We start from the raw sequence: 22,109 nt of genomic DNA, 5'->3' as shown, positions 1-22,109 counted from the left end.
AAAGTGGAGTTATACTTTTAAATATTTTTCTCACATACTTTATTCCAATCTCTTTTTTTGCCTTTTTTAGGGAAAAATAATCTGTCTAACCTGAAACAGATTGCTTTGTCTGTATGGGAACTTCTGTAGATTTGATTAACACTACACTGTCAAGTCTTTGGGGTCAGGGCAGATTGTATTAGAAGCATGACAAGTAGTTAATGAATTTGCATTGACTAATCCATACAAAGCTAAAGATTTTTCTGTCAAGATTAATGTCCAAAAAGAGTAGGACACACTCTTTGATACATTATCTTACACTGAATCATACTGTTATTGGACATAAGATTAAGGAACTATGTTATTTTGTCTTATTGCCTAGCTATACAACTGGGTTTAGCTATGACACTGATGTATAGTCATTGCTTTAAGAATTCATTTAATCACCAGTAATGTCCTGCTGTAACTCCTCTGTATATGATGTGTGTACTGGCAGTAACAGGGTCAGTTCCCACTCTTGCAAACATTCCCTTTCCAACTGTCCCTGCTGTGTAGCCTTTCCAAATGCAACTTGGACTCAGAGGTGCTTGGTCCAAATTGTGATCTATGCCTTCAGTGTAAAATAAAATGTGTCCAAAGGCCTGGTGATCAGACACTTTAAGCTTTCAGATGCTGTCTAGATGTAATGTGATTAAAAGATCTGCTGTTCTTTAAAATTCTAATGGTTTTAACTGAAATGTATACTCAGTGATTCTTTGAAATCTCAAGAGGCAGAATTTGGTGAAAAACATTCATGGAATTCTTTTTCCAGAGAAGTTAGGCATGCTATTCTTGTCAAAATGGTAAGAATAAATAGGTGAAACTCTAGGCCTTGAAGAAGGAAAAAGGATTAAGAAAGATATTTTATCAAACTTTGAATAAAATTCCAGAACCTGTGCAAAATAAGCAAGAGAATAAAGGTAGCATCCTTCCTATAGGGGGTGTCCATTTAAATACTGAATTAGAAATCACAGTCCACAGTAACAGTAATGAATGCAGGAAAAGTGCACAAGAGGAGAGAAATATGACAAGGTATTCTCCTTGTGCAATTTTTTAAGGTGACCAATTTTTTTTAGGAATAAACTATATTGAAGTTTATTTAAAGAAAAAATATTGCAAATTCCAAGTTGACATCTTTGGTATATTTGGTTGTCTGTATTATATATAGGAAGGTCTATGTAAACAAAAGTGAATTCTCAAAAAAATAAACCCAAATTATTACTGTGTTCAAATTAAATATTAAGGTAAAACATATATCCTAGCAAGGAAAGAGGTCATTTGGCTATTTTTTTTTTTTTTTTTGTTAGATATAGAAGATAATACCTTAATCATTCTTTAAGAATATGTCTTAAGGAAGAACATGGAAGAACATAAATTATATTGATTACAGGATATCTTAATATTTGGAATGAAGATGCTGGGTTTATAGAAGTTTAAATGGAAAAGGTAGTTCAGTAAATGGTCCAAAAGAATAACATATTAGGATTTACTAGGGAAAGATTAGAAAGCAAACTGAAAAATTATAACAAAGCTGTACAAATCTCATTTATACCTGCATCATTAGCACTGGGTGCAGCACCAATTTTTTCAATTGAAAACAGGATGAAGTAGAAATTAGGAAAAAAAAGAATCATGCTCAACATGGATGATGTAAGGGATAGAACCTTTCCATGTGAGCTAATAATTAATCAAGTGGGAATTTTCAATCTTTAACGAGAGAAATTAAAAGATGCACAGAAAGAATGTAAAAAAAGCTCATCAGGTTGTTCCAGATATAGAAAGATGAGTAGTTATCCACTGTCTATACCAACCTTAAACTAAAATTGCATCAAGTAATGGGTAAACAAAAATTGTTTCTATTCACAAAGAAAATCTAAGCTGTTAAACTTCTTTGCCACAGGGCTTTGTGACTGCTTACATGTTTTATTATTATATGTTTTTTAAAAACTACCTGATAGCAAGAAATAAACATTCTCTAAATTCTATAGAGTCCAAAGATGATCCCTCTAGATCAGGGATTTTTTGGCAGTTGTATGACTGTAATGGAAGATGTTTATGTTTTTTGGAGTATTTTGTGAGAACTGGCAGTGGACATCTAAAAAAGTAGGTTCAGACAATATGAAAGATATCTGTAATTATAGTTTCTTGTTTTGTCTTGTTTTCCCCTTTTAGGAAAGGGGAATATCTTTATTCAGATAGTTAAGTTGCTCTTTGGGAAATATTTTTTTTTTTTGAAGTCCAAGTCTAGTTTACTGCATATATGAATTCATTGCACAGGAAATGCTTAACATCTAAAAAGCTCCAGTGAGCTCCATGCTGCTTAAAAGTATCCAGAAGAATAATATGAAAATATAAAGACTAAAAATTAGTTGATGAAAAATAATGGCATATAAGATAAGAACTATGGAAGGTTGTAAATTAATATTTAGGGCATATACTTCAAAAATGGAGAATGCTAAATATGATTTACCTTACTAGCAAAGCTGCTGCCTGTGTGGATTACATTCATCATTATCACGTATTATAGCCACCTCAAGATGAATGGCACAGGCTGACACCAGCCATTTGGTTCCTGAGGTGAATATGATCATAGACTTCTCGTAAATAGTGCTCATTTCTGTCTCCAGCCTTCTTGGTTTTGTTCAGCTCTCTGTTGTAAATACTGGGTTCCTAGTTCTGTACCACTTGGTACATCCCAGTGCTTTTAAGTATTGTACTTAAGTGCTTTCACAGCTGCTGCAGCTTTTATATCTGCGTACACATCTCTATAACGTGGATAAATCAAATGGCAACTATGTCTCCGGAGTGAACTTGACTGCTTCCATCGCTCAAGAGTGTACTTACACTCTCTTATATGCATGTCCTCCATTTCTCTGTGCAGTTCATCCATGTCAAATGTTGTCTCTCTTTATATTGTCTAAATTTCAGTGCTGGGGTTTTTGTTGTTTTACTCAATTTCATGTTTACTTCATGAAATCACGGTTTATGAACCTGTTCCTTCCTCTCCTATACTATCACTATTTAGCCCCACAGACTGCCCACGCAGGGGCAGATGGCTGTGAATATTTTAAATTCTTATTTTAGCTTATTTAAATGGAGGGAGGCAATGCAACACTTCTCAAAACTGCATTTGATCTCTGGTTCCAGTCATGTGTTAGCTGAATCATCAGTATGAGCCATGACAAAACTGTAGCAATGCGGGGTGCTATCAGCTGGTCAGTAAATAAAGCCTCTCCTTCACGAGTCTTGTGGCTTTGCAGGTTGCTTTGTCATCAGAAAAAAGCACCCTTATTAAGAGGCTAGTGTGGTGCTGAAACAGACCACATGAGAGTGGGGGAATCTACTGGAAGTCTTTTAGCAATTACCTAGACAAAGATACAGCTATCCTTTGCCATGGTCTCCTTTGCAAAGAAGCATGGGCAGTTCTTACCATGGAAACTGGGGAATTCATCAACACAAAAATACTAGAAACTAGTTTTTTTGTTTTGATCCCTAGAATCTTTCTTTGTTGTATTCCCTTACTAGTTTTGTAGTGTCAGATTGGCACTACAGAGGTTTAGGTCTGTTGTAAAATGGAGGAAAGCACAAAGAGGTCATAACATATAAGGTGTGACAAAATGATTCACACTGCAGTTTCTGTGTTTCAGAGTTCTCACCATGCTGGGTACTTCCATAGTAACCCTCTGGGAAGCTGTGCATCAGTGTGCAAGGACAACATGTGGAAAGAGGCATGCAGGAAAGGAACCTTTAAAAGGTAATGGACGTGTTTGTTTGTTTTCAAGCATATATTCCCATCTTTAAAGGTTATTAATGAATAACTGATACTGTATTGTTGGTATAATATTGAACTCTTAAAACATTAAAAGCATCAGAAGTGTCTGTGCACTTGTGGAAGTGCATGCACACACACAGTGGATGCGTTAAATGTGCTGGAGCGTTTTCTGCTGAGATTGCCAGCCGAAGAAAAGCACTGGAGCTGCTGTTGAATGCAAGCTGGTCTGGCTAATCTCCAGAGAGCTAGAATCAGTCTCTGGGTCACTGTTCAGCAAGAGCTGAATACTTTCAGACTAAATTGATTTAATGCTGTCTTAAGGTCAGAGGCAGACAATTCTATAGGCTTTGTGAACCATTCAGGCCCATTAACCAGAAACAGTTTACACACTAAGGATTCTTGTCTTTCCTTGGGATTTATTTAGCCAATGGGTCTCCATACCTGCAGCCAATGGTGAAGAAAAATACATGTGGAAGCTGTCCACATTTTTGAGACTTGCTGTCAAGTTAGATAAGGATTTTAGAGCACACACCACTGTTTGCATCCTCCAGAATTAGTGTTTCATGGCACTGTAATTTCTCAAATGAAAGAAGCGAAAGAATCCTGTGTTTACATGTACAGGACCCTTGCAAAGCAGCCTCTGAAACATTATGACTAAGTATTCTGAAGGGAAAAAAAAGGGAGACATATTTTCATGGCATGTCAAAAAGCTGCTGAGGATCATTCAAGAACTTTGCCTGATGCAAACAGGGATGGTGAAGAAATAATTATTTTAAATTGAATTATGGGTTGTCAGACTGTTTTTATAGTTCAGTGAAGATCTTATTTTGCAACTAAATAACATTTTCAGTACTAGTTCATGAATATCATGAGAATGGATTTATTTCTGTTGGCTCAAACTCCTCTTAATCAGAAGGATTTTTGAAAAAATTCTTGATTTTATTATATTTCACCTTTCTTCAAATGAGTTTTGTTTATAATAATTATTTAATGACTTGCTGAAGACCTTTAAATATACCATACATTCACTAGCTGTGGTATGCAGTCAGAGGGAATGCACACAAAATATTGGTAGAAAATAATTATGTGGATTAGGCCACTTGACAGCAAATTGTAATGAATCTAGTAAAAACTCCATTGTAGATCTTACTAGCGTTTAGATACATCATAGCTTATGTTCAAGAGAGCAGAAGATGAATTCATAGTAGTGCTGTAAGAAGAAGCTGTGTTATTAGAAGGATGAAAATTTTTAAAGTGAATGTGTAATTATTTGCAGTTTTATTTTACTGTCTAAAACTAGGTGAGGTTTTTTATTTGTTTTTTTTTTCAGTGCTAAGTGATTGTGCTTGCTTGCATCATGGTTTAATTGCATGATCTTTACTCCCCTTGTACATTATGAAAAAATGGTATTGCTAATCTAGACTGAGATTCTCCTGCTGTGTGCAACTTGTTGTACTTCATGTGAATAAGCCAGTGCAAGAGAAAGCTGTTTTAATTGTGTTCTCCTTTCCTGATGAGATTTCAGTTCCAGAAGTGTGTCAAAGTCAGAATCCCAAGTGCTTAAATTCACAACTTCTCACTTTGTGTAGTTTCATCATAGAAGATTCAATTATCTCTTTATTAGACTCAGGTTTTTAAACCATAATTGACTTTGTAGAGCTAGGTACAGAATTAATGCAAACCCAGAAAACTAAAGAAAATATTTATTGTCTAGTGGAAGTCTATGATAGGTATGTGAATGTATACAAACATGGTGAACTTCTATCTCAGATTAGTTGCTCTGGTACTGTTTGAATAGTGATTCAAAGGGGGAGTACATTTTTCTTGCTCCATAGTGGGACTTAGCTGCTGCTTTTCATCAGTTCACACAAACTGCCAAAGCCAATGTCTGCCTTACCCTCCTTACACCTAATGCACTTGCTTTATAAACCCTGGGGATTGCACCAAGCTTTTATAACTGGCAGCATGGCATTGCAAAGGATGAAGGCAAGGCAAGAAAAAAAGATATTAAAGCTTCTGACTGGGACACCAGGACCATCACTCATCATCAGAGCTGTCCTTGTGAAATGTTGATACTTCCAGCAGTCCTTGGAAAGTCATACTTTGCCACTAAATGGAAAACAGCAATTATGCTCTGATGGATGTTCAAGATTACAGTATTTCTTAGTCCCAAATTTTACAGCTTCAAATAAATATCTCCCTTGTTTCCCGCTGTCTTACTGCTCCCAAAGAGTGCATTCACGAGGGAAGAAGTCATAGACATGTGATAACTGGACTATCTGTGTAATGTCTTTTTCTACTACCATGAGAAGTCAATATTTCATTTACATTTCATTCCTCTGAAACCCCAATCTCCTTCATGCTCTCCATTTTCTGAATTTTAGAATCAGAGTGGGTCTTTCCAGCCTGTCCTTTTACCTTTGAACAAACTTCTCTTTGTCATATCCTGCTGCTTTTCCTTTCACAGTTGCTTATAATTCTAAATTGAAGCTTTTGTTTTTGTTTTGTGACTAAAACCTTATTGGAAAAATGCTACTTTCCTCTTAAAGACTACAGCTCATGACAGACACACACCATTTACTGCTCTTTAGCCCATCCTTTGGCATTTTTTCTACCTCAAGTTTACTGATTGCTCAAGGGAAGAAAGGTCAAGATGTAGTCATTTAAACACCTTAGCTTTTCAGGTCCTGCTTACATTTCTGACGGATTAGATAAAAATCATAGATGGGTGTAGGTTATGTGTTGTAGTTATTTATTAATCCTTAGATGCCTCCTTCTTAGGCCAGTATTGAGAGCCTTAAGAGGTCTCTGAATTCTGTATTGAATGCATGAGAATTGTTTAGAATCTCATTATGGCACCTATAGCAGATACTCCAGAGTGGGAACACAGGGGTATAGGAAATTCAGAGAGGAATATGCACCCATTAGGAGCATACAAAACTTCAGAAAAATACCTGTATCTCTATAAGGAATGTAGAGTCTTAAATCCTTTCTAGGTTGTAAAGTAAGCAGATGCCTTTAAATCTTTCCTTTGGGAAGATAGAGCTTCAAACCCACTATTTCCAACTCCACAGAGTTGATTGGTTCCCTATCAGGATCTTCCAATCCTTAGTCCTGTTTAGGAATTTCTGGCCTGCAGGTACCCTCCTGACCTGAAGGATGAACCACACATTCTCCACAAAACAATTAGAGATCAGTTCATGGACTCAGTGAAAATGATGCTTCAGCCCTGAAATGTATAGGTCACATAAGGCAGATGGTGTAAGGTTTCATTTCCAGAGCTCTGCAAGAAATATCATGTAGAGTGAGCAGGTAAAGAAGTTTTTTGTGCTGATTGTTATGAAAAGTATTGAGTTGTGAAAAACAAAAACAAAACCATAGATAAAAACCTTGATGGTTCTCCTCTAATTAATTAATTTGTTGAACTATTCAATACCACAAACCCTAGAAATTTTGATCCAACCAAAGAGTGCAAAAAGACATTTTTTCGTCTCAAGGAGATCCCCTTTGTAGGCTAAGTTCTGCTCTTAAATATTCCACAGGTTCGGATGAATTGGCTGTAGCTGCAATGGTGGTATTTTGAAAATATTTACAGAAAAAAGCACTTCTGTGGCTGGCTTTTTCCCCCTCAACAAAAATCAAGCTTATTTTAAATCCCCACAAATGTGACAAGAAATAAGCATAAATTAATATGAACTCTAAAAATTTCTATAACGCAGCTGGCAAATTTTCTCTTTTGGTATTGTAGCAACCTTTCCCAAATGTGGATTTTTTTAGTGGCGATTTCCTCTTTATTCACTAGTTTTGCATCAGTATATTATCTCCTGATTTATATTACTGAAAGTCAAAAGACTAATTTCTTATAAAAATTATTTTTCCACACTATTTTTCACTTTCCTGTTATTTTTATTTATTCCACATGGTATATTGTCCTTTTCAGTAATTTAAAAATTTCTCCTTCTTTTATCCTTACAAATGTATTTATCTACAGATGTCTCATTTATCCAGAGGCACTGCAAAAAATAGCTGGACGACTTCTACACCTGAAAGACCCTTCAATTTCCCTTTCCCACAAACAGTTAAAAGCATAAGGAAAGACTAAGCAAAAATAAAATAAAATACTAGAAAAGATAGACAAATGGATCCCTGTAATGGTCTCTCAATATTTCCCAGATAATAGAGCTGTTAGATTCACATTAGATCATGCTTCCTCATTAGCAATCACTACAATCTGTCTGCTGTCATGAGATCATGTATTGAGAGTTCTTTTAATATGTATTTTTTAAATGTATGTTGCTATCCAGGTTTCTATTTCTATTCTTGCCTAGTAAGCAACATCCATTTTCTTCTTGTACTGCAGATTCCTTTTGCCTGCTTTATTGACTTCATGCCTTTATCAGAATCAGCACAGCTTTTAATGTAACTAGTGAGCTTGTCATTAGGGACTTGATGGAAGCCTTCCTCAAATTGTAAATAAATTATACTTTATGTACAGCCATTATCATCTTTCTCTAGGGGTTTCAATGGCTCCAAGCTTTTGTGGTATAGACCATATCCCTTTAGGCAAAATATCCCTTCAGGATATTTCCCTTCAGGCATGATATGCTGGTTGTAGTCATTACAATATTACTTTGATTATTCTCTAAATTACCCCTCATTACTGTACATTTTCTTTGCTTTTCTCATTACAGATGTAAACATTGTGTGTCTGTTGTGTTTTCAGTCATCTTTCCATTCAACTTCTTAATATACAGGTTCTCTCTGAGATTTTGATGGATTTGAAAAAAAAAAGAAAAAATTGTTTCTCAACCATGTATGTCATGTCTAAAAATATGTGAATTCAGAATATGGTTTCTTATTAAATTTAATGTGATTAAGTAAGTAATTAGTCACAATAGCATATTAAAAGGCATCTTTTAGGAAGTATTAATGAAAAGGTCTTGCTCTTCATCTTGATTGTCAACTGACCTGAGCTCTATCAAAGCTATAATAAGAGAAGTAAATTCCAGAGGTGAAGGGCTTTTGCTAAGAATTTCCTGTCAGCATCCCCTGACATTTATGTTTAGGGACTCAAGTGTTGCAGCTGACCCCAGCTGTCATGGTGGAACACAAGAGGAGAAGTAGGTTACTTAATTACAGTCATTCAAAACCTTGCTGATGCTTACAAGTTCCCTGTTATGGTTCCCATTGGGCTACATGATTTCATGGGCATGAACACTATTGTCCATTACATCACATCCTATGGGAGCATGAGAGCATTTATTAGTAAGAACAGAATTTGTACAACAGCATCTTAAGCTGACATATTCAGAAAGTTCTTATGACCTTAATGACTTCATTTTCATGTTTTCTAACATTAGATGTATGCCCCTAGTATGCACACATAACAGATGCAACACCATTTCTGTAAGTACACATCTGTAAAACAGAACCAGAACTCTTGAAGAGTCACAGAAATTTGAGTCTCCCTTTAACAAGATCTTCATTCTTCGGTCCCCATAACAGTCTGAAGACCATTTGTGAGTGTGACGTGTTCCTTTTATCATCTCTTTTCATAAACTCATAAGTTGATCTTCACTTCCAGCAGTCTTTTAACTCACTGTTAACAAATAATGCACTTTATATTCTATTTCCACAAGAGACATGGAACTCCTGGAGCAGGTCCAGCAGAGTGTGAGAAAGATGCTTAGGATAAAATTATCCCTCATATGAGGATGGACTGAGGGAGCTGGGCCTGTTCAGCTCAAGAGGGGACAACTGAGAGGGAATCTTATCAGTACCTCTAAGTATCTAAAGGGAGGATGCCAGAAAATGGAGCTAGGCTGTGCTCAGGGGTGCTGGGCAATGGGACAAGAGGTGATGGGCAGCGAGTGATGCACAGGAGGTTCCACGCAAATGTAAAGAAGAATTTCTCTAATATGTGAGTGACCACCCATTGGAACAGATGTCCCAGAGAGGCTGTGGATTCTCCCTCACTAGAAATATTCAGGAAGAATGTGGACACAATCCTGTGTCCTGTGTGCTGGGATGGCCCCGCCTGAGCAGGGAGGTGGGACCAGACTCACCCCCTGTGGTCCCTTGCAACTGGCCTCTTCTGTGATCCTATGATTTTTGCTAAGGGTATTTAAACCTCCAAAGTAAATTCCAATTTAAACCTCCAAAGTAAAGATTTTAATGAAGGCATATGCAAATATCCTCAAATTCTGCCTTCAAAATAAAGTATGCTTTCTTTACACTGAACAAATAATTCTAGATTTACCCAGCAAAGGTCTGATGCTTTAATCTCCAGGACATTTATCTTGTTGAGATAAGATATCATCCTTAAAGTATCAGTTGTGGCTTTGAAGGAATTATATACTACAGATTTTTTTTAATTAATTTTAATATTTTAAATAGCAGCAATGCTTCAGCAAGAACTTTAGATAGGCATAATGTAAAACATCATGCCAAGAGATACAATGGTCACAAAACTCTACTCCGACAAACATTCTTTAGAACTTCCTTTGTTTTTAGTTTCTGTTTGATCTGTGAGGGGATACTTTAGCAATAATAGCAACCTTTATTTATACTCAAATGTCAGAAAATCTATATATCTTTTCTCACTAATTCTTCTAGTTGATGATGGCAACATTTAAATTAAAATTAAATATTGTCTCATGACAGAGACAGTAATTGTCATCACTGATGATTATGAACTACTTGCCTAACAATCAGGAAATGACTAAATTTTGATGTTATCTATGTTTTTTAGAAACCTGAAAGAAATACTTCTTCCTAATTGTGTTTCAAAATCCATATAGTATCACAAATAAAAGCTTCTGTCTTCTAGAAGCTCATGCTTATTGGGGAAATACCACTTAATTTTAAGAAATCAGCTTTCTTTCTTCAGTTGTTGGAATTTTCTTTTTCAGAATGGTCTAACATCCCATCAGATTTAATTTGCATGTAGAAATAGATCATTTTACCTCATTATTTTTTGGCTAACTTGAAATGGAGTTTCAATCATCATATAAAATGAGAGAGCTCTTAGTCACATTTGGGAATTAATATATAAAATCCTTTCTTTCTCCAATGTTCTTTCTCATGTGTGCATGTACTGTCAGATTACAAGTAATTCAAGATTAGTGAAACATGGTCAGCTTGATTAACAACCGACAATTAAATCATTCCCCTGTGGAAGTCCTTAATACTTTTTAATTCTTGCTATTGGGTTGTATAGAACTAGTACCATTACCCAGGCTGCCATCGGGGACACAGGGAATAGTGTTAGAGGTACTTTGCAAACTCCAGCAGAGCACGCTGGGACACCATGGGCTGGGTATTGTAAACTCCTGTGGCTCTATCCAGAGAATCTTCTATACAAAGCATCATATTAATAATATATGGTTATCTGTATCACTGGAAATTCCATGCTACAAAGTTAAATTTCTTCTGGAGTAGCAGATTTTTACTTTGCCTGAAAGCAAACTGCAGAGACTTACTGACATGTATGTGCTTTAACCCATTATGTAAAATTGAACTCTGATGTGAACCTTTTGTGCAACATAAACTAACCAAGAGTTCAATTGTCAACTGGTATGGAGAAATACACAATATAAAAACTAATATTGAAAGAACTAAGGTAAGCATTGCACATATGATGACATATGATACACTATTAATAAATTGTTTAGAGCCCGGAATGACAACTTTAAGAGGAAGTCTAAGCTTGTGTATTTCCTGTCTAAGGCTTGCTTCCACTGCAAATGGTGGTGGAAATTCACCCTTAAAAGCTTGTCTTTTGCTATTTGAGACTGTGTGAGTGAGCCACTGTTTTAGAATTGTCACTGCCTTTTGAATAAAACCAGGATCAAGCGCTGAAATATTTAAATGTATTCTATATTTTCTAACTTGTGCAGTTACAGTTCAAAGCCTGCTAGATTTGAGACATAGTGATAAAAGTCTGTGTTGCGTGCAGCACGGCTATCACGGTGGCAGCACTGCAAACTTTCCCTGTCTGATCTGTCAGCCTCTGGAAGGCATGATGCTCAGCAGCTGATAAAGTGCTCTATGCTGAAACCAAAATTATGGGTTCTAATGAACCTCAGAAATGCTGCTGTCTTTGAAATGTGACTCCCTGTCCAGTGAGAATTGGGCAGTTTTCACAGTATTGAACAGCCACTGGATGATAATGACCTTCAATAGCTACAGCTTGGGGCTAGATTTGAGTTTGATACTAAGAGGTGAAAAGCTTTCAAACTCAGTACCAGTCCCTTGAGCTATTTAGTCCTTCCAATGACTTATGTCTTGGTAAACATAAATCCCCTTTGTCCTCATAATGCTTGTTGCTCTGCAGCAGGTTTTCTGCAGGCTTTGTATCATTTTTTACTGTAGATTTTCTGTAGATTTGAACCCTATTCACGTCATCTGATGTATGCTCTTGAAATGATGTTTTGTTTTAACGTCCAGCAACATCAATTAACTGTGGCTTTGCTGAGTTTTGAGGCTTCAGTGAAAAGAATTTGGGCAGCTTCTTTGATTTCTTTGTCCTTTTCCTTTGTGCAATCTGAAACTCAAGCTCAGTGGTTTGGTACATATTTCTCAGAAACCTTATGGGTTGCAGTCAAATCAGCTTTGTTACCAATGTTGTGGGTAAAAAGCACTTCTTTAAGGAAATATGTGAATGAAAGGGATAAAGAAAGATTATATCTCAGTTTTACTAACAACTCAGATTTTCTCTTTAACATAGATAAAACATTCTGCCCAGGATTCTTCTTTCCTCCTCGTCACTTCTGTTTTCCTCTTGATTGAGTAGGTCAGTAATGTAAACTGATAAACTGCTGAGAAACATGATGTGGACATGAGGACTTTGATCAAGCTTATCATTTTAGAATGGCCTCAGGTGAAAAACATGTATACCTACATGTTTATACATGTTTGCTTTATACTGAATATTTGTTAAATATTTTCATGATAGCTGTAAAACAATAAGGTTCATACTGTCGCTGTGCATTTTGGGGAACATACTGTGACACAGGGAATTCACATGGAAAGCTACAGCTCTACAACATTTTTAAACTAATGTTCTTCTTGACTATATCCTTTCCTTACCTAGTGTAGCACCCACATGTATAGTTTTTTCCCTTAAACATTTCCTTTGAAAATTTCTTTCAGTTGTGTTTTTCTTTTTTATTTAAACCACTGGCTGATTATTATTGTATTTAGACCCTGTCTTGTCCCTGCATACTTACTCAATCAAAATAGTGTCCCCTTGCAAACAGATTAATTCAAATCCATTCAAATGTAGCTTGGCTCGGAATACATGTTTACAATGTACTTGGTTGTAAAGACCCTAGTAGACTGCAAGCTTTATCAAACTAAGAATATAAAGCATAAAACCTTGTGTGCCTTTGTTGTTGTACTTTAATTCTGTTAATCGCCCTAGGTAAAGATTAGCTGCTGTTGTCAATTTAATTCAGCTTCAAACAAAGCAACAAGGTCACTTCTTTTTTTTTTTTTTCTTTTTTTTTAAAGCAAACAGGATTGAGTTGTCATGTAGTTCTAATAGGCAGCACAGGGAATCATTAGTCCACCTCAGCTCTCTGACTGATGGGCATTTCACTTCAGTCATCTGACTGAGCACTAGTGGCCCAGTACTATTGACACCATGTCAGAGCTGAGAGAAGATGCCTTAATCGGCTCAGACACTCTCTGCATTGATTTGACAAGTTGCTGTAATGACCTTCTTGTTTTTCTGAAGGATTACTGTTTACCCAGGGAGGTGCTGCTGAAAGCATGTACTGCATTGTCATGGAAACTATTATTGTTGCATCTTGATCCCATTAATGCTCTGGTGTGTGACGCTGATATGAGACACTGAATATTTCAATGAAGTACAATCCACCTCAATAATATTAATCACTGATGATTCATTAGACTTACAAAATTTCCAGGTAGTTCTGTGTAGCTTGGCCAGCAGCAACAGAAGGGCTGTGGCTGCTTAGGGCACTTCCGTGCCTTGATTTGATATTTTATTGCCCAGGTAGCTTCTTTACTTTGAAGGAAAAAAGTGCCATTGTTTATTTTGTTTGTTTTCTTTTCTATTTTTTGTTCTTTGAGTTAGGTAGCTTGCAAGTAATTTAGGATGATTCTGATTGAAGAAGGAAATAAGAAAACCAAGATGGGGGGCGGGGGGAACCCTCATACTTGAGACATATATAAGGAAAAACAGTATTTTGGAGAGAGGAGGTTAGGTGATATATGGAACATTTTCTTCATCACGTTGAAAGTGTAGCTGCCTGTAACTAATATTTTTCCCTTCTTTCCTTGTAGCTTTAGGGTAATGGCAAGTGGAAGACATATCTCACAGCTCACGATTCTAAATTCTCACTTGCTCAGTGCAAGCATATTTTTCTCAGCCATTTCCTTCTTGTGTTTGGTATATTGAGTGTGTGATCTTTACTGTCTCTTGAAATTAGTTTCTTACTACACCACATTTGGTTGAAACAAGCATGGTTCCAGCAGTGATTTAGGCAAAAAAAAAAAGAGTGAAAAAGAGCCACTGATATGAAAGAAAAAATTCTAACAGGTTAGAAGACATGATACCTTGGAAAAGGTAGTATAGCAGGCTGTCTTGCAGGCTAGGTCTAATGATTAATCTGCAACAGAAGTGGCTATTCTGACAAATTTGAGCAATTTCCTGTACATTGATTTTTGATGAGAAGAAAGGAAAATCTTCAAAGTTTTTTACGTGAAGAATCATCTTTCATACACAGCTTAGTAATTGGGAAATACTGTTTGAAAACATGTCAATACAGGCTGAGCTCTTATCTAGGGGCCATGGGCAGCAAATGAAAGAATGGTGCTATAGAAATAGCACTTTAGGAAAAGGGTTTTTTTTTTGAAAAGTAAGAATTATTTCAGTTTTACTCTTCACTCTTCATCTGAAGTGTTGCAAGGCTACCCAGGTCTAGGATGTATTATATCATAAGAAATCTGACTGAAGATGTTGAAATCAGTGCTTAGCTGCAGTAGCTTACCATTTCTCTCCATTCAATCCAATACACCATCATCCAATCATCAGCTAATAGTGTAGGTTATTGACAGAAGTGTCTTATTGACTTTCTTGTTTAAAGTAATAAATAATGAAATGCCTTTCACAGTGTTTGAGGAAGTAGTGAGTAATATTTCCACACACATTACAATCAGGTTTTTTCTGATCACAGAGTCATTAATATTTCTGCTTTGATTCTAAGTTATCTGAAGTATTGTCAGTGTCTTAGCACTTCATGCACAGTATAGGCTTCTGAACGCTCGTTGTGGCATTTGCCTTTGAGAAAGATGTGCAAAAATTAGTCTTTGAGAGATTTATATCTCAGAACACAAACTAGGAAGGTTTTCCAGTATCATCGTCTAGAACAAAAAATGCAACTGTCTAAGTTTTTTCCCACTGATTAACTATTTAATATTCTGTACTATGGTCAGAGATTATTATGGTTATGATTACCTTTCCCCTTCAATGGAGATGACTAAATACTTCACAAATATAGAATATCCCAAATTATTTTCAGAAGAGGTATTCTTGAGAGGCAGAATACATGCTCCTGTATTTGCATTTATAGTTATTTCTTGCTGGCCATTGGAGTCATTCCTAACATGTTGAAATGTTCACTTCATGTTAATAATTTTTTTTGGTTTAGAATATGCTCTTTACCTGAACCCGATTAATGTTATACAAAGAATTCTGGCTTAGAAAATATTTGTTAGGTTCACATTCTGAAATATTTATTTTTTTATTTGCTTGGAACTTCCTATTCCTCTGTTGTGACAATGAAAATTCTGGATAGCCGTAGTTTAACGTTACTTAGCAAATGCAGTAATCTCTGGAATTAGTCCAGGTCTGACATGGTAAGGAAGCAATGCCTTCATTTTTTGACTTTCAAAAGTGCAGAAGTATTTTTGGTTCTGTTACATAGAAGAAACTGTTTGATTAAGACTAAAAAAAAATGTTCTTTCATCTTCTTCATTCAGGCCCATACACAGGCAGTTACTTTTTACACAGAAGAGAAAACAGTCCAGGAATTCTCCTTTCCTGTTCCAAACAAACCTGCCATTCTCTTATGCTGCAGAGGCTTTCTTGCTTAGTAAAAATACAGCCTTAGGTTGTCAACATTAAATAATCAGGCATAAACACATATAATTAGTACTATTCACAATTTTAACATTTTTAGGTGTAAATCTTATGCATTCAGAAGGTATTTATGAGTGAGTTATATACATATTTCATGTATTAAATAAAATGTGTTTCTATACAAAGAAATCAGACAGGAAAAGACAAGAATATGTACTATATGTAAGTAAAAGTGTTTGAAGTTGAAGGAGTATTATGTGGCACTCAAATAATATTAAAATTCCAGACACCAGAAAACATTCACTGTAAAACTGCTAGTAGACAGTATGTTTACAGGTATATCCATATTACATTACTTGCAATTTAAATTAAAGACTGAGAAGATGTAGGATTATTGTATTAGTTTGAATTGAAATGTATTTAAAAGTGAAAGCTCAGCATATTGTAAAATACCTATATAGCATCAGAATGTTGATATAGCCAAGTCGGATACGGCTTGCAGCCAAAGTGGCCCTTAATGGCACTGAAATTAGGAGTGTAATCACCTTTTAAAATTTTTTTTCAATAGATAGCTTTGAATGAGACCCTTTAGGCTAAAATAGAATATTTAGGCTTAATTTTATTTTCTTTTTTTTGCCGATCTATGAAAAGTAGCCTTGGTCTTGTTCAAGAATTGAAGTGGATGTTTTTACATTTGGAAGAAGTTTTCCTGAATGCTAATTTTGTGGGACCTTCTCTATTTAACTGCTTGGTGCATTTTTTCTTCACTTTAGCAAAGCTGCAAGATCTAATGGATAGTTGTTAATCTTTTTCACAACTGCTGTTTTAGTGCTAAGCATTCAATATCATCCTAGAAGACTCCTCCCTAATCAAAACAAGCCTTTAGGTTTTACAAGCCAAAAGTGAAAACTTTTGCAGGACATTTTTTCCCCATTATGTTGGTCTTTTGTCCTTTTAAGAAAATCTTTATCCTTTTCAAAGATTCCTTTTTATTCTGTCTGTTTTTTATTCCTCTATGAACAATGCACATAGCTGTTGATGATTTATGCAAAATAGCTGAATTTAGAGACAAATTTTAAATTCGAGATCTGAAATGAAACTGCATTCTTTATCCTTAAAGCTTGCCTCAACCTTTTCCTGGTCAGCTTTTATGTGATCTTCATAAGGGCTTGATATTCAGAAGAGGGAGGAAAGGGGGTATCTTTCCCATATAAACCAGCCAGCAGAGCTGTGTAACCAGCTGGCCCTAAGACTAGTTGACATGGTTCTGCTCTAGTGCATTAAAGGACTTCATCATAATCTAAATCCAGTTTAACATACTGTTCACTGAGTTTAAATACTCTTGTTTTACTCACTGAGCCTCTTCTTAGAGAGTTGGTTCATACTTATACTTTGCATATTGTCTGCAGTTTTGGTAACCACTATATAAAAAAGGTATTAAGCCAGTAAAATTCAAAAGAGGGCAGTGCAAATGCTGAAGTGCCTTGAAATAAAGCCATGTGAGGAATGGCTCAGGTCACTTGGTCTGTTCAGCCTGGAGGAGACTGAGGGGAGATCTCAATGTGGTCTTCATCATCCTCATGAAGGGAAGCTGAGGGGTAGGCATGGATCTTTCCTCTCTGGTGACGAGTGAAAGGACATGAGAAAACATCCTGAAGCTGAGTCAGGAGAGGTTTAGGTTGGATATCAGGAAAAGGTTCTTCACCAGAGGGTGGCTGGGCACTGAACAGCTCCCCAGGACAGTGGGCACAGCACCAGCCTGGCAGAGCTCCAGCAGTGTTTGGACAATGCTCTCGGGTACATGGTGTGACTCTTGGGGATGTTCCCTGTACAGGGCCAGGAGCTGGACTCAATGATCCTTGGGGGTCCCTCCCAGCTCAGCACAGTCTGTGATTCTGAGATATGCTTGAATAGAATACGAGGATATGAAACCATCAAGTTTCTGCTGCAATTTTTAAACCAGTAGTTGTGTGACTAGTGTTGTGTGGAAAGATTGTGCCTGGCAACTAAGGACTAAATTTTTAGAACTCTGTACTTCAAAAAATTATCTACTAAAGCTACCAACTGAAACTTCAGGAAGAATCTGCTGAAAAGAGGCAAGCTCTGGTAAAACAGCAAGACAAAGTGTCCATTAAGCCTCCCTATTCAATTGCGGTATTTCTGTCCCTCATACAGTCTTGCTGTTACTAAATTCAAAATTACAGAAAAAATAACCCTGTTGAAGCATTTGATATTATTAGGTGCAAAATGTGAACTTTAGCATTAGGCCAACAAAAAGATAACTTGACACTACATGTAAAGTAAGACAAAGTGGAAGTACACCAACTGCTGCCTTGAATCTGAATGAGTTTGGAAGAAGATGAGATGATTTTTCCTACAATCAAACTGTGAACTTGTCTTCACTGAACATGAATTGCAAGTCTTACACACACATGCACACACACAAAAGTTCAAAAAGTGTGTTCAAAAAATTAATTTTTTTTGAGACTTGAGTCAGCTCGTATTGATTATGTGTTTTGCTTTTCATGGCTCAGCTTGCTATGTCTCAGCTCTGTCTTAGAATAGTCTTAGGCAGCTATTGTTATGCCATGTATTCGTGGGGCTGTTCCATCTCTCCAGGAACCCTTTTGAAGCATGATCAGGCATAAGATGTGCCAGGTTTTGTGCCATTATAAAAGTGGTGAGAATGAAAAATAGGCCAGTAGACACTAAGTCATTTCTCTTTGTGATGAGACATATTAGACCATATCTGCAGTCAGACTGTTGGAGGTTGGGTTCATGCAACTAAAATCAGATTGGACACAGAATTTGTAAAATAATGAGTAAGTTTTTACTGGTATGGCAGTGGGCAATTTATTGTAATTTTAGTAGTTATTTAAGATCATTATTTTAGTTTGCAATATGTAGTTTCACATGGCCAGAATATTCAACACAGAAAACACAAGAAGGTTTTGCAAAATAAATTCCTCTTGTGGTATGTCCAGACTTGCATTAACTGGCATGACTAGTTCCAATTTGAAGAGCTTCTTGATGCTGGCCAACTTCTGTAACAATTTTTTTTCAGGTGAGACTCCAACAGTCACAATAGTTGCCGTCTCTTCTGGCAGGAATATACTTGCTTGCTGAAACCAGTACAATCACATTTTCAATCAGAATTTCCAAATGTTTGTCTGGTAGTCTTAAAAGATTCTTTAAGCCAGGATTAAAAATTTTATTAGTACTTCACCATATAGGAAACACAAATGTATGCCAGCTATGTCTTGTGCATAAAGTATTTCATTTAATTGGTTTTGAATTATCTTTTATGACATTTCCTCTTGTTTCTCTTAGCAGGGCACTAAATATTCTCAAATTGAAATCTGATCATTTTTCATTTTGCAGTTTGCCATTTTGTTGGTTTTCAAGTATCTCGTAGCTATCCAACTTTTTCAAACTGAATAACTATAAAATTTTCCCAGTTTTCATTAGATGTATGTCCCATCATGCTTCTCTCTATTTCCCCTTTGTAGATCTCTTCAATTCTGTTCTATTGTACTTCTGATGAGGGAAAAACAAGAATATTTCACATGAGGGCATCCTATTGTGCAGCACAAAAAAGCCTCAACTCTTCCAAATATTTTTAGGCTGTTGTTATTGTTATTCTATATTAATTCTGCTTCACATAGTAGTTACAGAAAATAAGTCTTTCTTAAAAGTAGTTTCTGTTGAAGTCAGTTGGGAAAATATAAATCTGTTAGCAGTTAGCTGAAGATCCTGGAGGGTAAGAATATAAACATTATTCCTCTGAATTTTTAATTGAAAATTTAACTTTTCAAGCATAACTAAGGGTAGCTGGACAGTGGGTTAAGGTTTATTTTTGGCTGGTTGGCTTTTTAAGGAGAGGATAGACATAATTTATTGTTTGTGTCTATACCTGATCTGCCATAATTAACGTTGCAGTGGCAAATAATTTTAGGCAACCAAATGGAATGGACCTGGTTCTCCCTGTGCCATTCTGAATCATACATTATCCTTGCATAATAATTTATAGCAATAAAATATTATACTTTACTTACTATATAGAACTATATAGAACTTTATTTTTGTCTCTTTGCTTTTTTTTGTTCCCCAAGTTCTTTGATTCCTACATTACACGGTGGGTCAATAAGGAAGAATGTACAACACTCCCCTGGAGGGAAAAGCCCTCCAGCGATAACCGCCTATCGTAGGGTGACGAAAAAGGCTTCTCCCAGCATGCCTTGCTGTGACATGCAAATTTAATGTATCCTATTGGCCCTTTCCCCTTGTTCCACCCCTGTGCCCTCATCCCATTGGCCCTGGTGTTCTGCCCTGCCCCTTGAGATCCCTATATGAACTCTGCTTTCTCTGCCTGAGTGGCTCTTCATCCCTAGGTCCCTTGAGGGAAGGAGCTCAATAAAGCTCTCCTTGGAAGCCCACAGGAACACTCCGTCTCTCCTTCTTCATCGCCCAGATCCCAGAAGAGCTGAAATCACCTGGCGTGAGCACAGACGTGCTGTGCCCCCAAGGAGGTGTCACTTTCAGGACACTTCCTTGGGAAGGTTGTGGCACTCTAGACAATGCCTGCTGTGACACTTTAGGTGCATTTTTCCTTATGTGGAGGGAAGCACAAGCTTATTTACTCATAAAAATTTATGCAGGACTTTGTATCCAGCATCTGGGCTGAAGTTCAGCTCATCCTTTTATGTCACTGCCCTTCAAGCTTCTTTTCATTTGTTGTTGGGGGAGTGCACTGTTGTTTTTAATTCAGCAGGACACCTTTTGAACTGTTTAGTTTTTTCCCACATTTGGTTGTTTAAACCTAAGTTATGACCATACCAACAGGTGTCCTGAAAGTGAACAGGAGCGGGCTCAGGAAACAGCAGTTGTGTTTTGGTAGTTTCCAGCACATATGGTAGGTGTGACATAGCTCAGAACCCTGGGTGATGGGAGCAGGTAGCCGTGGCTATGGCTACAGAGTAGGGAATCACATTGTTCTTTACCTTAAGACATACATATATATGTATATATATATATGTGTGTGTGTGTGTGTGTGTGTGTATACATACACAAACACAACCTTTATTCTTCAAGCAGGAATTCTCATGATACTCCTGACAGAACAATCTTCAAGGTTGACAAGGATATGCTGTGATTACTTTTTAAAGAAAGTTTGAAAGTTTAAACATAATTCTTGTGGCAGCATTCCTGGCTTTTCTCTCTTGGGTCAGTGTGACCAACTAACAGGCACACCAAACTGAAGATCAAGTCCGGAGTTTGATTTATTAATTTAAGTATCTCATTACTACATTGATCAGTTTCTTTTGCAACTTCTCCACTCTGTTTCTGTGTTTTCTATTGAATCACCGGGGGGGGGGGGGGGGGTTTCTTTGAAACTCTTTTTAAGAATATTTTCAATATATTTTCATATTCTAAATTTATAAAGAGAGAAGCTGCTGAGATTAGTTGCTTGTAGTCTCACTAGCAAATTTGGGTAACACTTTGACTTTTTTGGTGGTGAGAAACTATGTTTCGTGATTTTTTTGGCTATGTCTATGCACCATCAATTTAGAAAACAGGCATTTCCTTAGAATTTTATGATGGGCTTGTTGCATTTTCTGTTGGGGTGTAGCAGTCTTTAAAATTTTTCTGTGTTCTACCACAAAGAGCAAAGAGTAGATACACCTGTCAGCAAGGAAAGGAAAAGGGCGGCTTTTGCTGATACTGTTGTGCAGTTCACCACATTGTGTCATGGAAAATGTTATTTATTGATTGTGCTGACAGTGAGATTAAATAGAGCTAAGTCTGTTTTACATTGCAGATGAGATTGTGTATCTCATAACTCTTAATGAACAATCTGACTTCAGATCACTTCTTCGTGTTTCTCTTCCCCCTATAAACCAAACATGTTTTTCTATTTTATTATGTGAACATGAATTAAAACAGAAAGGAAATAGGAGACGTTGATTTTATTGCATATTTTTTCGGCATGCAAGTCTTCTTTGACTTCTTAGTAAAAATTAACAACTACAAATTCCATTTCATCTGTGAACCCTGTTATAGATTGCATTATTCACTCAATTGACTGTAACAGTCAAGGCGATTACCATCTGTGATCTAAATATCTGTTTATATTGGAATGCAGCAAGTATTTCATTATTAATGCCATCTTATAAATCTGAATCTCATTTAGATGACAATCAGTTCACTTTA

The 22,109-nt window shown here is 36.4% G+C and overlaps 1 protein-coding gene across 15 annotated transcripts in view; it reads left to right on the top strand.

Moving 5' to 3' along the window:
• LRMDA (leucine rich melanocyte differentiation associated) overlaps nt 1-22,109 on the top strand; it is a 728,564-nt gene that overhangs the window by 666,271 nt on the left and 40,184 nt on the right. For 11 of the 15 annotated variants that reach the window (XM_077784575.2, XM_085583481.1, XM_085583463.1 and 8 more), the window contains one exon: nt 1-22,109. This exon is cut by the window's left edge; it is cut by the window's right edge. The gene's annotated coding sequence lies outside the window, so the exon portion shown is untranslated. The other 4 variants (XM_085583461.1, XM_085583457.1, XM_085583456.1 and 1 more) reach the window with 1 other exon arrangement.

Source organism: Lonchura striata, chromosome 6, assembly GCF_050655825.1.
Source record: "Lonchura striata isolate lonStrDom1 chromosome 6, ASM5065582v1, whole genome shotgun sequence".
Classification (NCBI taxonomy): domain Eukaryota; kingdom Metazoa; phylum Chordata; class Aves; order Passeriformes; family Estrildidae; genus Lonchura; species Lonchura striata.
Note: the sequence above shows the minus strand (reverse complement) of the source record. Positions and strands in the feature narration are given on the sequence as shown.